The 18,128-nt window shown below is 47.9% G+C and overlaps 1 protein-coding gene across 2 annotated transcripts in view; it reads left to right on the top strand.

Annotated features, from left to right (window-relative positions):
- The first annotated feature begins 2,733 nt into the window (after positions 1 to 2,733).
- The window catches only part of LOC138249772 (P2Y purinoceptor 3-like), a 223,502-nt gene continuing 208,107 nt past the window's right edge, over positions 2,734 to 18,128 (top strand). For both annotated transcript variants that reach the window (XM_069203844.1, XM_069203846.1), the window contains exon 1: positions 2,734 to 3,211. The gene's annotated coding sequence lies outside the window, so the exon portion shown is untranslated. The remainder of the gene's footprint in view (positions 3,212 to 18,128) is intronic.

Raw genomic sequence — 18,128 nt, 5'->3', positions numbered from 1 at the left:
AACTGGAGCTGAGGGTCAGGTGAGGTGCTGCTTAAACTGGAGCTGAGGGTCAGGGTGAGGTGCTGCTGAAAGTGGAGCTGAGGGTCAGGTGAGGTGCTGCTGAAACTGGAGCTGAGGGTCAGGTGAGGTGAAACTGGAGCTGAGGGTCAAGGTGAGGTGCTGCTGAAACTGGAGCTGAGGGTCAGGTGAGGTGCTGCTGAAACTGGAGCTGAGGGTCAGGTGAGGTGAAACTGGAGCTGAGGGTCAGGGTGAGGTGCTGCTGAAACTGGAGCTGAGGGTCAGGTGAGGTGCTGCTGAAACTGGAGCTGTGGATTCGAAGGATGGTGAGGTGCTACTGAAACTGGAGCTATGGGTCAGGCCAGAGTGCTGCTGAAACTGGAGCAGTGGCATCGAGGTGGGCGAGGTGCGGCTGGAACTGGAGCTGTGGGTCCGGACAAGGTTGAGACACTGTTGAGGCAGTCAGGGGAGGGGTGAAGCTGGCTGTCAGTCAGGTGCTGTTGAGAGCAGAGCAGTGGCTGTGAAGAGGACGAGGTGCTGCTGTTTGGTTGGGTTGGTTATTCCCTGACGTTTTCATCACATGGTCCCAGATCAGTGCTTAATTTGTGCTTGTTGTTTCCGGTGCTGAGCACCGGCACTTATTTTTGAGGGCCGGGGCTTAATCTTTTGCCTCAAGCATTTGCTGCGAGCAAAAGTCACATATTGGAATGACGGATGAAGGAAAAAAATGAAAAAAGCGTCACTAAGGTAAAAAGCAGAAAGCTGCAAGAGTGAGCTGAAAGGGCAGGAAGTGGCTTTATATGGATTGAAGAGGCCCGAGATGGCTTCAGGATTACCTGCCCCAGTATTCCGTGTTCCCACATTTAATTGCAGCAGCCGCGTGTTTAAAAGGAGGGCTTTGGGTCCATGCACGTTTTTATTTACAAATTAAGCACTGTCCCACATTATACCTTGTCCCAAGTGGGATGGACATTAGGCGAAGGGACATTAATGTGCTTGCGCGGCGACTCAATTCAGAAACGGCCAAACTGTGGGCCTGATTCTGACCCCGGCGGTTCCTTACCGCCGGGGCCAAGGTCGGCGGGAGCACCGCCAACAGGCTGGCGGTGCCCCGCAGGGCATTCTGACCGCAGCGGTTTTGCCGCGGTCAGAAGTGGAAAACCGGCGGTCTCCCGAGCTGCTGCTGAAACTGGAGCTGTGGGTCTGGGGGAGAGTCTGCTGAGACGAGCTGTGAGTCTGGCCGAGGTGCTTCTGAAAAAAGAGCTGTGGATCTGGCCGAGGTGCTGTTCAAACTGGAGTTGTGGACCGGGGAGGGGCTGCTGGTAGTGGAGCTGTGGAACAGGACGAGTGCCAGCTGCTGCCAAAACTGGAGATGTGGGTCGGGGCGAGGAGCTGCTGAAACTGGAGCTGTGTATCGGGAGGAGGGTGAGGTGTTACTGAAACTGAACTGTGGATTGGAAGAAGGGTGAAGTGCTGCTGAAACTGGAGCTATGGTCCTGAGGTGCGTGAGGAGCTGCTGAAACTGGAGCTCTGGATTCGAAGGATGGTAAGGTACTACTGAAACTGGAGCTGTGGATTCGAAGGATGGTGAGGTACTACTGAAACTGGAGCTGTGGACTGGAGGACGGACGAGGTGCTCTGAATGTGGAGCGGTGGGGTGGGCAAGGTGCTGCTAAAACTGGAGCTGTGGGCAGGGGCGGGGTGCTCCTGAATGCTGAGCTGTGGCCTTGAGGAGGGCGAGGTGCTACTGAAACTGGAGCTGAGGGTCAGGTGAGGTGAAACTGGAGCTGAGGGTCAGGGTGAGGTGCTACTGAAACTGGAGCTGAGGGTCAGGTGAGGTGCTGCTGAAACTGGAGCTGAGGGTCAGGTGAGGTGCTGCTTAAACTGGAGCTGAGGGTCAGGGTGAGGTGAAACTGGAGCTGAGGGTCAGAGTGAGGTGCTGCTGAAACTGGAGCTGAGGGTCAGGTGAGGTGCTGCTGAAACTGGAGCTGAGGGTCAGGTGAGGTGAAACTGGAGCTGAGGGTCAGGGTGAGGTGCTGCTGAAACTGGAGCTGAGGGTCAGGTGAGGTGCTGCTGAAACTGGAGCTGAGGGTCAGGTGAGGTGCTGCTGAAACTGGAGCTGAGGGTCTGGTGAGGTAGTAGTCTTCCTTGGCTGCAGGCAGTCGGGGTGGCGTGAAGCTGGCTGTCTGTCAGGTGCTGCAGAGAGCGGAGCTATGGCTATGAAGAGGACGAGGTGCTGCTGAGAGCGGAGCTGTGTATTGTGGAGAGGATGAGGTGCTGCTGAGAACAGTGGTCTTCCTTGGCTGCAGGCAGTCAGGGGAGGGATGAAGCTGGCTGTCACTCAGGTGCTTCTGAGAACGGAGCTGTGGCTATGAAGAGGACGAGGTGCTGCTGAGAGCTGTGGTCTCCCTTGGCAGCAGGCAGTCAGGGGAGGCGTGGAGCTGGCTGTCACTCAGGTGCTGCTGAGAGCGGAGCAGTGGCTGTAAAGAGGGTGGGTGCTGCTCAGAGCGGAGCTGTGTATTGTGGAGACGACGTGGTGCTGCTGAGAGCTGTGGTCTTCCTTTGCTGCAGGCAGTCGGGGTGGCGTGAAGCTGGCTGTCTGTCAGGTGCTGCTGAGAGCGGAGCTGTGGCTATGAAGAGGACGAGGTGCTGCTGAGAGCGGAGTTGTGTATTGTGGAGAGGACGAGGTGCTGATGAGAGCTGTGGTCTCCCTTGGCAGCAGGCAGTCAGGGGAGGCGTGGATCTGGCTTCCAGTCAGGTGCTGCTGAGAGCGGAGCTGTGTATTGTGGAGAGGACGAGGTGCTGATGAGAGCTGTGGTCTCCCTTTTGCAGCAGGCAGTCAGCGGGGGCGTGGATCTGGCTGCCAGTCGGGGGCTGCTGAGAGGACGAGGTGCTGCTGAGAGCGGAGCTGTGTATTGTGGCGAGGAGGAGGTGCTGCTGAGAGCTGTGGTCTCCCTTAGCTGAAGGCCGTGAGGGAGGCGTGGATCTGGCTGTCAGTCAGGTGCAGTGCGCCTCCGTGTCCTGGGGGCTGAGCTGGTCGGGAAAGTGAGCACTGCTGAGGCTGCTGGCTCTCAGCAGCTCGGGCCGAGCTGTGTCAGTGGAGCTCGCGCACGGTGCAGGAGGCGTGTCCCGGGCCGGGCAGCCGGGCTTCTAGTGCTGGTTCCTCCCAAGTCCCCTCGGCGGCCACAGGAACCTGCGTCCGGGCTCAGAGGAGGTAAGCACCAGCCGGGCTCAGCGGCGAGCGGACAACGAGCAAATGTGTTACTTTTTACTGAGGGAGAGACCCCCCGAGTCTGCTGAGGGCGCTTAGAATCCAGGCCACATGTGTTACTTTTTACTGAGGGAGAGAACCCAGAGGCTGCTGAGGGCGCTTAGAGTCCGGACCGCATGTGTTACTATTTACTGAGGGAGAGACCCCACGAGGCTGCTGAGCGCTTAGAGTCCGGACCGCATGTGTTACTATTTACAGAGGGAGAGACCCCCGAGGCTGCTGAGGGCGCTTAGAGTCCGGACCACATGTGTTACTTTTTACTGAGGGAGAGATTCCCCGAGGCTGCTGAGGGCGCTTGGAGTCCGGACCGCATGTGTTACTTTTTACTGAGGGAGAGATTCCCCGAGGCTGCTGAGGGCGCTTGGAGTCCGGACCGCATGTGTTACTTTTTACTGAGGGAGAGACCACACGAGGCTGCTGAGGGCGCTTAGAGTCTGGACGGCACGTGTTACTATTTTCTGAGGGAGCGAACCCCCGGGCTGCTGCGGGCGGTTAGAGTCCGGACCGCATGTGTTACTATTTACTGAGGGAGAGACTCTCCGAGGCCGCTGAGCGCTGAGTCCGGACCTCATGTACTGCTGCTTCTTGGAGGGGCAGACTCCCCTAGGTGTGCCGGGGCTCTCAGGGTCTGGCCACACGTGTTTATGTGTTATTGGAGAGGCTCCATGAGACGTGCCCGTGGGCGCTCAGGGTCTGCCTGAGCCACACGTGTTTATGTTTTTGTCTGTGCGTGCGGGGGGGGGGGGGGGGGGTATCAGGGTCTCCCCATGTGTGAACCACATGAGCTATTGTTTTTTTGTTTGTTTGTTTTTTAATAAATAGTGCGAATTCGGCCCGAAGGTTTTGTAGTGGTGTACACGAGCACCATTCACATTACAAAGGAGCACATTCAGTTTTGTAGGCACGGCGACAGTGAGTGATTTGCCCAGGATCACAGGACGTTGAGCCGACGCCGAGACTCGAACCGGGAGGCGGTGGGGCGCACCGGTTGGAGCCCCTGTGTTACACCTTGTTGGGGGAGAGACCCCCAGATGCCTACCGGGGAGCTCTCGGGGTTTAATCTGAGGCTCAGAAATGTAAGTGTAATTCCGGCAGCATCCGTTACAGTCACTCACGTTGTCACCAGACGCACAGCTGCCGGGTGACTGAAAGGAGGGTCTGGCCCTGAGACCCGGAACACCGGGTTTAATATCCGTACAACCGGCAATTCATTCAGGAGCACTCGGGCTTCTCTCTAACTGCAAAATAAATTTACCTCGTCGCGTTGGTTCATTTTCATCAGAGCGGATTGTGAGAATGCCCCAACTCTGTGAGTGACATGTATAGACTGCAGTTACCGGCATGAAGTTTGGGGTTGGCGCTTGTGTTACTCGGGGGGTGTTAGCGTAACTCCTCTAATCCACCCGTGCACACTGACTGCGGCCGCGAATTATCAAAAAAACATACACACCCGCTGTTAGACGTTTTAGGGTGGGTAAAAAACTTATAATTTAGGGGGTTATTCTAATTTTGGAGGAGTGTTAATCGTCCCAAATGTGACGGTAAAGTGACGGATATACCACCAGTCTTATTACGAGTTCCATAGGATATAATGGACTCGTAATACGGCTGGTGGTAAATCCTCACTTTTCGGTCACTTTTGGGACGGATTAACACCTCCTCCAAAGTTAGAATAACCCCCTTAATCTTTACGCCGTCCCTTCTTGGCACCTGCACTCCGGCGACTTTCGGGAGTTGTAAATACCGAAAACATCGTGACACGCTCACTTCAGCGCCTTGCCAGGGGTCGTGAATACCGTACGCACCTTGCACGCTCACTTCAGCGCCTTGCCAGGGGTCGTGAATATGTACGCACCTTGCACGCTCACTTCAGCGCCTTGCCAGGGGTCGTGAATACCGTACACACCACGCTTACTTCAGCGCCTTGCAAGGGGTCGTGACACCGTACGCACCTTGCACGTCCACTTCAGCGCCTTGTTAGTGGTCGTGAATACCGTTCAATTGAGCGCCTTGTCAGAGGTTTTGAATACCGTACACACCTTGCACGCTCACTTCAGCGCCTTGTCAGAGGTTTTGAATACCATAAGCACCTTGCACGCCCACTTCAGCGCCTTGTTAGGGGTTGTGAATACCGTTCACTTCAGCGCCTTGTCAGGGGTTTTGAATACCATAAGCACCTTGCACGCCCACTTCAGCGCCTTGTTAGGGGTTGTGAATACCGTTCACTTCAGCGCCTTGTCAGGGGTTTTGAATACCGTACACACCTTGCACGCTCACTTCAGCGCCTTGTTAGTGGTCGTGAATACCGTTCAATTGAGCGCCTTGTCAGAGGTTTTGAATACCATAAGCACCTTGCACGCCCACTTCAGCGCCTTGTTAGGGGTTGTGAATACCGTTCACTTCAGCGCCTTGTCAGGGGTTTTGAATACCATAAGCACCTTGCACGCCCACTTCAGCGCCTTGTTAGGGGTTGTGAATACCGTTCACTTCAGCGCCTTGTCAGGGGTTTTGAATACCGTACACACCTTGCACGCTCACTTCAGCGCCTTGTTAGTGGTCGTGAATACCGTTCAATTGAGCGCCTTGTCAGAGGTTTTGAATACCATAAGCACCTTGCACGCCCACTTCAGCGCCTTGTTAGGGGTTGTGAATACCGTTCACTTCAGCGCCTTGTCAGGGGTTTTGAATACCATAAGCACCTTGCACGCCCACTTCAGCGCCTTGTTAGGGGTTGTGAATACCGTTCACTTCAGCGCCTTGTCAGGGGTTTTGAATACCGTACACACCTTGCACGCTCACTTCAGCGCCTTGTCAAGGGTCGTACATAGACTCATATAGTATAGAAAATGTGACCGCACACACCATTGTTTGCAGTCTGTATAGTAGACGGTGTCGAGTGTGAGCATTCGAACTACATACATGAAGCGCTCAGTCAGGCATGACTGCCTGTTTTTGAAAAGGAGTGATCTGCAGTGCGGTGCTTGTGTGCCCCGAGGTCCCGCCGGCTGCAGCCGCGTCGTACACAGCTTTAAAGAGCCCCGAGGATGCAACCTGCGAGGGTGCAGATATCTCAAGCCGTCGCACGCCAAGGGGTGGTGAGCTCAGTTATCTTCGCATTCCTTTAGTTTCTATTTTCCGATTATAAATGCAAAACTACAAATCCCAGAATGCACCTTGGTAAAAAAAAAAAAAGACTCGACCAGCTGCTCACACCAGACATAGGGCACTCTGACATCTCTCAGGATGTGAGCCCTAGTTAACTAGGCCCAGTTGTCTGATATTAGACATAGTTTCAACGGAACGATTCTTAGTTTTTTGCACTTAAGGTGAATTTAGGTGCACAAACAAGGGAACTAAGTGTTAAGTTCGGAGCTCCTGGTTCACAGTGTCGGGCTCTGCGAAAGGCAGGAGTAAGCGCTTCGGCCTCCCTAGGATGAAACTCGGATGGTCGAAAATCAGCACCGCCATATTTATTAGAGAAGGGGTGTGCACTGGCAAAAAGCTTCCCTAGGAGTAAAGAAAGGGAGAAAAAACATTGTGCAAAATAACAAATCTTACAAATAAATGTGCCTGGCTAATCAAAAGGACAGGAGTAAGTCTATCGGACGAGGAACACAAAAGTAAACCTCCCCTTTGCTTAGATCTCTAATTATGTGGGTTTTAACACCCCACTCCCCCCTCTCTCACACACACACAGACGCACCTCCACCACCACCTCCCCACATGCGCAAAAAATGAAATCATTGATTGAGTCCATAAACAAGCATCGCCTTTCTCGCTGCGCCCGTGCCTTGAGATAAAGCGCATTGAGGCTATTCTGTTTGTAGAGCGGCGCTGCACCAGAACATTCATACAGAGAACCCTCTTGGATTTGATCGTCCTACTTCGAGTTTATTTATTTTCTTCAAGAGTCGAGGTTCTCGTGCAGAACCAGCTCAGTGAAAACTGATAAAAATGTGCAATTCAAGTGGCATCCTGGTGCAGACTTCACTTGGCTAGCGGCACACGTTTCTACTGGGTACATTTTGTGGTACGTGTAGTTTTAATGTCCTCTTAGATGCTGCAGAAAACAATTTACTCGCTCGTGTTTACATTGTGCAACCGGTAATTAATGGCCATTTAGCTGGCACGCGCTGAGCTGTCTTTGAAACGAAAGCCCTGCAAGTTGTAACTAAATCCGGTGTTCCATTTATCGGCCACAAAATGATGAAAGGTGGAGTCGGCATGGACGGGATTAGACCCTGCAGCATACCCGCCGATGTCTCCGTTTGACCCATGTGGCCGCAACAGGCACACAACTCACTGAGCTATTGCGCAATGGGCTGAACGCTTTTCATTTGTTCTTTATATTTATTTGGAATTGTTACCATTTGAATAAGAGTACAGTGCGTAGCAGCAAGTGTTATGCGACAACAGTAGCAGTTTGGGTGGGCACAAAGATTTATGGCGAGCTGGTCGGGTTGCTCAGTGGACTAGCGCACCTGTAGCAAGAATTGTTATTGACCCACATGATGGCCCGCTCGAGGCTCCCCTTCTCATCTTCGATAAAGTGAATACCGTTGAGTTGTGCAACAATAAACATTTACTATTTAGCGCCAAGAAGCTGGTGGATGACGAACGCTTTACCTCCTTACGAGACAGTTAAAATAGTGTCCCTGGTCGCACACAGCACAGTTCCAAGCGACAGCTAGTGCACATGTGTACATTACAGGCATCGTGTGTAGTATGTGCCCACGGGTTTGTCACATGCGTGCATTGATGATGTGTGCATGCAGGAGGCAATATAGCGTCTTGACAGTAGGAGGCATGTGCCCAAACCAGCCTGTTTTCTGGCACATCTCACCCTGGAATTGGCTCTTATTTAACACCCCGGGTGGTTGTTATGACTGGAGTATCTCCCTTAGTTACTAGATGGTTATGTAGATTTGTAGAGCGCACTATCACCCGGGAGTGCATCCTGGCACTGTGGAGGTGAATCTAGCCATCGGTGAGCCTACCGAAAACTAAGGTCTAGTGCATGGGTACTCCCAAATATTTTCCCAGGGGCCGCACTGTTTGGTCTTTGATGTGGCCGAGGGCCGCATTGCTGCCAGCGTGGTGGCGGTCGGAGGGCCGGGGGTAGGGTGGGGAGGGGTAGTGGTAAAGTGTGTGGAGGGCAAGTGAAGCACATACATCTAGCGTCTGAATTGCCTAATGTGAAACCAGAGACTTGGGTATAAATCCCGGCTTCTCCACTTAACCAAATTGTGTGATCCTAGGCAAATGCTTTATTTCACTTTACCTCCTTTTTTTGTTTTTCTTCATCCTCACACATAAGAACCTTGAAATATGTCTTCAGGATGTATGCTGTATAAAACCTTCTGTGTCTGATTTAATAAACTATAATGTTGTTGGGCACGTGGTGGAGCTCCTGGGGCGGTCGGCAGGGGCAGCCATGCAGGGTTAAAAGGGACTCCAAGTCCCTAACATCATCATCTGGATTTTGACCTGGCTGCCGCTGATGACCGTCGGCGTGCCCTCACCTCAGAAGGACTGCGAGGAATTTTTCGCCCCCTCCCATCCCTAGTGGATAGCACAGCTCCAGGGCCTTGGGAGGGAAGGAGTCATGTTTGGGCACAAAGCAGGTGGACAATCTTGGCATCAAGAATACTAGTGCAGGCGAATTCAAGACGCAATCAGAAGCCTTTTTGGCCCAACCTAGGGGTTGGGGTGCTGTGGGGAGTAGAAAAGGGCTTGGGACGCCCGCTACCGCGAATGTCCATAGCCCCCCCACAGTACCCCATTACATGGCCCAGGGGATTTTGGGGGATAGAGACTGCGCCAGGGGACCAAGGTATGGTCCGGTTGCCCAGGATCATCCACATTGGGTGTTAGGGGGATCCCTTCTTAGGGTTGGCTCTGGCATAGTTTGTTTTGGGGGACAGTTATCATGCTGGCCCATGCCCCCTCTATCTTGAGGGGGCAGGTGAGTTTTTGCCTTGTGAAGTGTAACTTGTTTGGGGGGAACACAGCCCCCAATCTGTGGTCGATTCCGCAGGTGCCTGGGGGGTGGTCAACCATGACTCCTTTACGAATTGAGGACAAAATTGTCCCCATTAAATGATTTGAGATGCATATTGTAAATAAGGTTACAAAAAGAAAATACTGTAAAAATGTGATCATGTTTTTTCATATCGTGTTTATGTGGTTGTAAATAAATACGGCCTGAGAATTGTAATATTCTCTTACGCAGGAAGGTTTGCCAGTCTGCTTTGGCTCCTTGAAGGGGTGGAGGAGAGATAAGTACAACCTTTCAGGGAAAGGGATGCCAGATTAGGAACCAGTGTGAATTAGTTGGTTACTTGGTATAGGTCTCAGTACTGTCCCCCGCCTGTGCCAGGGCTCCAGCTTCTTGCAGAATTCACCAAGTGGGAAGGAGGCTCATATGTGTCATGGCATGTCGTTCCTTGCTTTAGGAGCGATGTAGGAGAAAGCTGTGATATCTGGTTTCCATATGAGTGGGATTTGTGCAAGTCGGAGTCATGGTGAGGGGAGGTGCCTGGAAGGTTTGTGAAAGAGGATGCGGTTTTTGAGGTATGCTGGGCCAGTGTTATGTAGTGCCTTGAAAGTGTGGGGGGATGAGTTTGAATTGTGCTCGTTTGTGTATGGACAGCCAGTGGTGTGATGAGAGTGCGGTGTGGGAGGTTAAGTGTAACTCGGGACTCTGCTGTCAGCACCAATTGACCAGTGCAAAACAACATTTTGCATTTGTCGATTGATATACACGTCTTGTTGCACTGACTAGCTTTTGCAAATGTTTGACCAAGGTTGGCGTGTCTGGCCCCACAAGGTGGTCCATTCTCAGCCTTCTGCTGACCAGACTGTGGTCTTTATTTAGTAGTTTCTGAAAATGTGTATGGTCTTCAACCACAGAGAGTGCGAATCTTGACAAACTTTGAGTATGAGCAAAGAAAGACCAAGAATACGTTTAATCCGTGCCAGTTTTAGTCACTTTCACTTGTCTGCTTCCAAACATCCTATTTGGGAAAAGTGAATGAACTTTCAAGGCTGTTCTTTCGTTATAGGACATTTTGGATGAAAATGGCATCTCACAACAGGGATCATGAAGGAAATCTAAGTATGTGTTGTGGTCTTAGTTAATTCAAGTAAAATATGTTTACATTTTGTCATTTGCTTAGATTCTAGTACATACTAAATATTCTCAAAATATTTCCCTACATATGGGATAACCAGCCTGCTGTTCAAAATGGAGCTCGACATTGTCTAAGCTGGGTTACAAGAGGCAAATGTTGTCCCCTCAGTGACGTTTCAGGAGCAGCCCACATGTAGATGCAGGAAATGCAATATACTATATTATACAATTTTGTGAGTCTGAGAAGGACATTGGCTGATATGTAGTCAAGTCCCGAATGGGTCACAACACCCCCAAGGCTGTTCTGGCCATGTTGTCAATATCCTAGTAGACTGCCGGGTGGGGGCTGCATTCAGGGCAGGGTGGGCTGCCACCCTTCAGTGGCCTCTTACTGGTTGTGGGCCCCTGTAGTGTGGGGCTGAAGGGTAGGTTGACTTTTTTTGGGCAGGGCTCACTTTGGTGTCCTCTCTGGACCTGTATGTTTCACCAATTGCTGTCTGTGGAACTGCATGTGTGTTCACACCATCACTGTTATACCACACCATAGTAATAACTTGGAATCTGACCTTTACAATGTAACAATAAATGCGTGAATATACGCTTGTTACCGCACTTCTTTCATGTAACGTTTTATTGAGCCATATTTATTCTCAGTGGCGTGGCATTCACGTTGATATGCAATTGCATATGTATGTAAATACTTTAATATTTTACGTTTTTATTTGAAATTCAACATGTAAAACATATATACATAAATGTATATGTGACTCAACCTCTATACACCCAGTTTTTATTTTATGCCCATTGACTCTTCCTCCTTCCAAATCATAATCAACAATATAAAATGTGGAATGATCCGATAGTGTGCGGGGAAGGTGTACCACATCAGTCGTCGAGGACACTATCTCGAGAGGTTATCCAGTAATCTATTCTGGAAGGTGATTTGTGTGGTGCAGAATAGATTGAGAATTCGTTTGTGGTTTCGTGTGCACTGCACCTCATATCTTGGAGCCCAGTGGTTCCCAACGTGTGGTCCGGGGACGCCTGGGGGTCCGCGAAGCGTCCTCAGGGCGTCCGCGACTGCTTAGAAAATGAAATAATATTAACAGATTCGGTCCACAGCTTTTAGTAATTACTCAGTGGGGGGGTCCCTGGGTTCTTATAATGATTCACTTGGGTGTCCCTGAGTTCCAGTAACGATAAAGTGAGGGTCCACAGAAGGTAAAAGGTTGGGACCACTGTTGTAGCCCATAAGGATCCATCACATCTTCCAACATCCTTACTGATTGTGCATTATGTGACCGTTTTTTGACTGAGAAATCCAAGGTAGTGTCAATTACTAAATTAAAGTCTCTCTCAACATGGATTCCATTTTAAAATGTCCTAATATGGTGAAGATGTCTAGAAAAAAAACAGGGAGGTGTCAACATTTCATAAGCCTATATGAGTCCGTAGCGGAATAGGCACCCCTCTGAAATATGAGCTGTACGATAAGAAATATCTGTGGTGGCCCCATTTTGGGGCAAACACGTGTGGATGCTATGGGGTCAAATGTGTTTCTTGTAAAACTGCATCATCTATGGTATGTCTGTCAATACATGCCAATACCCTCCTCGCCTTTTGGTAGTCATTAAGACACCTGACGGTCCATGTGAGACTTATTATTACTTTATTTTAAGGTGCCATTTAACTGTATGAGGTGTACCCTAAAATCAAATTGCCTATGACATCTGCTTTTCAATGTCAGAGGTTTGCACCCCAGTAGAACGTAGTAAACATTTCAGAAAACTTTACTCCAAAATCTCACCACCCACCCAGAGTGACTCCCCTCACTATCATTGCCAGAATATCTTAACTTGACCCTATTCAAAGCAATCAAAACAAGCATTTGCAATGCAATAGGTCACGCGTTTTCTCGAGTTAGAGCTGTTAGCGTTGTATATTCTTAACTGGACTTTTCCTGCGACATAAATTGAAAAAGAAAAGTAAAACAGTTGGCATAAGCAAGTCAATTCAAAACGCCACGGCCGCCATGAGCATGAGCGTGAAGGAGAGACACAAAAGGAAAAAGAACTTCACTCGCAGTCAAACGTATTGGCAAACGTGCAATTATCCATGTAACAGGGTCGATGGCCCGGGCGGTAACAAATTTGTCGGGACAAACGTGAAGTATTTACCAATGATTAACCAAGGTTCTTTGAAAGGCAAGCCCATGAACCAGTGATAGTGATGGGCGTGCGGTGGATCTAGTTAAAAGCCCACAGATATATTACAACACATCAGAGCTCTTCCGCGCTCGACCTAAAAAGCAGGTAAAGGGTGATACACACCATGGGTCATAACCACCCTCCTCCCCCAACAGCACAATTCTATTGGATAGTGTTTATATCACTATCATAGTCGTTGAAGTGGACCCCGGACATCCATATTATCATTCATGGGTCCTTTTGTGATGTCTTTCTCTGAGGCCTATCCCTATCTAACGGTAGATGTGTCATTATGTCCCACTAAGGCGTGTTTTGCACTTTGGTGTGTTCTTAGGACTAGCAAGCGTCTTGCTGAATTTGGTGGCATCTGCAGTGTTTGAGAAAATGTTTTTATTTCATTCAAAGTCTCTCTTCAGTTGATCCGGGTACAGCATCACAGGCCTGACGTGTGCTCGTAGTGTACACTTCAATTCTGTAAATTTCTATGCTCTTTGTACTGCTGGTGGGAAGTCTGAGAACATAAGAAGAGAAAAGATCCCCGTTGCTTCAGTGAACCCTGTTCCCGATCCAGTCACAGGATAGAGTCGCGGTCACGAAAATTAAGTAGCTGTGCAATGATTGGCAGTGGGCTGCTTGTGGTGGTGGTCGTGGGTCTAAAGATCGATGCACTCATGGGTCATTCCTAGATGATAATCCGGCTGTCGGCCTTGGTGAGTTCTTAGGACTAGCAAGCATCTTGTAGAACCTGGCTGCTTCCCTATCTTTTGTGAAAGTGCACGTCTTTCCTTCAGAGTCTATCTTCAGTCGAGCCGGGTACAGCATCGCATGCCTGACGTTGTGTCCTCATGGTGTACGCTCTACGTCTGTGAATTTCCATGCTTCTGAGGAAATATAAATCACAGATCCCTGGGCCCCAAGCCAGTCGCAGGATAGTGTGGCGGTCATGAAAATTAAGTAGGCGTGCAATGATTGGTCTTGGTGGTGCTCCTGGTGGTGCTCGTGGTGGTGATCGTGGGTCACATAATCGATGCACTCATTCTACCAGGAACAGCTCTGTGAAGCTGTTGTGGCCAAATATATCCATGAGTAGACTTTAAAGTATATTTGACACAATTTCTGCTATTCTATGGACATGCATGCAGGGGATCACGAATATAGAGATATTAAATTAGCAGAGAACTTCTTGCCAAGACTGGATGCATTTTTAAATACAGGGGACAGGTCCTCTTTAAAGGAGCATCATTGTTACTAAGTGGCTCCACATCACGAGGGTGACCTTTAAACAGTCCTGACATGTTGGCCTGCTGCATCTCTGCTCACCAGCACGGTTGAAGCAAAGGTGACTTTGAGCCACAAACGCGCCTCGTCAAGTTCATATCCCATCTGATCTCGATAAAGTGTCTTCAGAAAATACATATGCAGTCTGAGGTTGGTAATGGAGTTTACTTAGTCTAACACTGATAGCCTCCTGTTTGTAATGGAACCTGCCTTAGATGAAAGGGTTTAATTCGAAGCAGAGAGAGTTGGCCAGCGGTTACCTAGTGACCGGGTGTGTGTTCTCTGTCTCATGCCAGATGCTCAAAGCTCTACTAGGAAATAAACGCTCTGTATCCGACATTTGAAACCCCAAGGTTAAGGATTTCATATGACATATAGAAGTACACCAAAAAATAAATTGTTACTAGGGGGGATATTTAAAGTGAACATTGTTGCCCCCTGCTGCGAGGGTAATGGTTGATAAATTGCCTGCCACCTTATTGTGGGACAAACCCAAGGCACATAATAAGAATATCAGGATGAGCATATCCAGGAGAAAGGGCTATGAACTGCTGTTCCCATGAATGGTGCTAATTAGGCACTATTTTTGCCTCCTAAGGACATTGCGTGCCCACCATGCAGTCACAAGTCCGTGCCCATGCCCATGTTGAAGGTGAATAATGAGGAGAAAGGGCAATTAACAGTTGTTAATGCCCGCATGCTAAGATTTACAATCGGCTCAGCCAATCCATCATCAGTCAGTTTAGGCATACAATTATCCTCCTATTCCACCTGCTCTTAACCTAGTCTCTGCCACACACTCCAGCTTGCATTTAAACCTCACACAATCTAATGTCTTCTGATCTTGGTAGCTACCTTTTAAAAAGAGAGGTCTCCAACTCCAGTCATTCTGAACCCCCGCTAAACTTGCCCTTGGTTTATGAAGGGGAAAATATGGGCTGGATCACAAAACAGGAAGTCGAATTCCTGGTGAAAACTGATTACAAGATACTCTGACATCTTATCTAAGATACACAAAGGGAGTATTTCCTACTCAGGGGTTCCCTGTTGTTTCAGGCATTGACAACCTTTGGAATCCCTTTCCAAGTTTTGCAACCATGTTTTAGGTCCTTTTGTGGAGCAAATGGCCACATTCCTGAAGGACACCAAAAAGGTCCTACATCTTGTCCTCAAGATCAGCACAAAGGATCCCATTGATCTCCTGATTACCTAAGATGCGGAGGCACTGTATACCAACATCCCCCAGGATGTCACCCTGGATGTCATTGAAGAGATCCCAGGAGTGGGTACCTCCCACACTTGTACACTTCCTTGTGGATCGTGCGTTCCTTGCATTAAAGGAAACATTTTTTTCAGTTTCAGAGGACCCCTTTTCATTAAAAAAAGAGAACTTTGATGGGAAGCACTTTTGCCTCCATTCTAGCCTGTTGATTCATGTCACATGTGGAACAGCATCACATCATGTGTGACAATAATTAATCCACACAAGAACAACATCAATCTATGGTGCAGGTTCATAGATGAGATCCTGATAATCTGGAAAGGAGATGACAAGTGCTGATAATTGTTTCGAATGGGTAAATAGGCTGAACCCACACTTGTGGTTTTCTAAAAAACGTCGGACAAGGAGCTCCTTTTCCTGTACATTACTATCAGGATTGAGAACGGGATGCTCCAGACGAGGTCTTTCAAGAAAAGTATGGATTGCAACAGTCTACTGTGGTTTGACAGCCATTCTCCTAGAGCTCTCAGGAACAACCTTCCTTGTGGTCACTTCCTCAGGATCCGGACGACTTGAAGTGAACTTAGTTATTTTTAACAAAAGGTGTAACATCATCAGCAATGATAATTTGAACTACGACCACCCAAAATGTGCTTTTAAAACTACCTGCAATCTGAGAGATATATTAATTTGGGTAAAACCTCCTATGAATGAAGGAATATTAGCCCCAGTAATGGGCAATTTTGCGTGCGGCCGACGTAATGTCTGTAGATTAACCAAACCACAGAATTGCATTGAAATCGACAATGGGAGGAAATGGTTCCTCAGAAAACATACAAACTGTGACACAAAGAACTGCGTATATCTGATCAAGTGCCCCTGAGATTTGAAATATGGAGGGATGACAACAAGAGCTGCAAAAATGCGTATCAATGCAAAAATGCATAGCAATGAATGTGAAGTGGTAACAGATGCAAGAGAGTAACAATGAAGAGGAGTGTACATTACCTGGAAGTTGGACACTCGGATAGTGATTTGGAGTGGTGTATACTGGAATCTGTTCAAATGAAAATCAATGCACACCCCCTTCTACTTGGAAAAGAGCAGAGATGGGTCTTCCGCTCGAACTCCCATGAAACTGGACTTAATGATGATATCCCCTGGAGCGAAATCGCCTTGGGCCAGAAGATAGTTACCTAGTAGCTCTCTCTGTTCCCAGTTTCTAAAATCCCTTACACCCTGCCTAGCAAATATAGGTCTAAGCTGCCCTACTCATGTAATCAAGCACAATGAACTTGTTTTTCCAGGTGCATGAATCTAATCATGATCACACATGACATAATCCCGACACTATTCCCCATATCTACCTGTAACCTCTTAGCAGCTGATTAAAAAATCCGCCTTCATCTAACCATGAGCCTGAGCAAGGTCAGCTCTGTTGATACTAATAATGGTATCTCTTTTAGCTGTAGTGATACATTCACAAGTACACTCTATATTAATTAATCAAATCAGCCCTCCTTAGATATAGTTGAGGGTCATGAAAAAAGCCCCTCAATATTGTGACCCACCTACTCACATCATATGTACTTATTGCACTGAGCTAATACAAATATTAAAAGTAAAGAGGAAAGGGTTATCTTGATCCTTTCCACTGAGTAAAGAACTGTTAGTTCTGAACTGTGGGGCCACTATAAGTTAAGTACATCATACTAAATTTGTTGGGCGCATAAACAATAAAGTCAAACATTTTTACTTTCAGGTATTCCTTTTATTTCTAACATATCGTAGTGCAACTATTTTCACATATACAGTGAGGCGATTGTCTTGAATATTTACATAAGATCAAGTCAATATAAGGCAAATAACCAACTAAACATCATTGTATTCGAAAATAATAGCTTGATAATTTTCAACCAACAGCTGTTTCACAGTATATTATGCTGCTTCTTCAGGGCTGAAAAGGAATACAAAATTAAATTAACAACTTAATTTTACATAAACCAATAAGAAAAGAGGACAAAAAACAAAAAGATAAAAAGGGCAGCCAAAAAGTCAATTAAATACTATAACTAAATGCATATTGCCATCATGCAATCTCAACTATATACACTGATTTGAATCACTTTGCCTAATGAAAATGTGCATTTTTGAAAGAATGACTTCTCTGTTAAAGAACAACATTTGACACGGCTATAATACATAAAACCAATAAGTGCTCTCATATTTATCAAAAGATCCATCTATAAGGCCCACACCCATGTGACTAAAACATGTAGATACACTCCACTAATTAGAGTAATCTGTAATGAATCATATAAAGGAAATTCCCCAATATTTTCTTCGCTTGTGACAAGATAAGTGGATTATGTGATCAATTCCGTTTCGCAGGCAGGAACAATAAGCTGAGTTAACTTTACTACGTCAATATAGAGATGGGTCTTAAATAGAAAGGAGAACCTAGAACAAACTATGATGAGTTCAGCAGAGGCCACTCTTCAGATATTTCCATAAGGATGTGGGTTGGCATTCAGCATGAAGAATTCGGGCAGATCCAAACTCTTGAGGTTTGACAGAAATTGCAAGATTGAGAATGTTGGTTTCTCTTGTGTTTTCTATAACCAGGTGTGATATGTTTCTTGTCCACTCGTCACCTCCTGCAGGTGAAGCTTATCTTTAGGTAGACGAGCGATCTCATGGTCTTTGAGCAGTGAGTGACTGAGCCTGTTTAAAAGTTATCCTACTCTCGACATAATAAAGCACCTGACATAAAATACCACTTAACAAAAGACGCCCATGTCCATGAGGAACAGAGAGAGGAGGACCCTACTGGCTGAATAGTCAGGTTCTAAGATCTATCTAACAACTTAGAAGATTTAATTTTGCCCTTAAGGAGAGGGCAGAGCAAAGCCCGAGCTTAAGCGGAAAAAAAGTTCTATCCATAGTGGCAAGAATTCTAGGTTTGGGCACATGCAACAGATATTGATATGTAGAGCGTGAGGCACAACCTGGAATATGGAA

Source organism: Pleurodeles waltl, chromosome 8, assembly GCF_031143425.1.
Source record: "Pleurodeles waltl isolate 20211129_DDA chromosome 8, aPleWal1.hap1.20221129, whole genome shotgun sequence".
In the NCBI taxonomy this organism is placed as follows: Eukaryota; Metazoa; Chordata; class Amphibia; order Caudata; family Salamandridae; genus Pleurodeles; species Pleurodeles waltl.
This window is presented reverse-complemented; position numbering and strand designations above follow the sequence as displayed.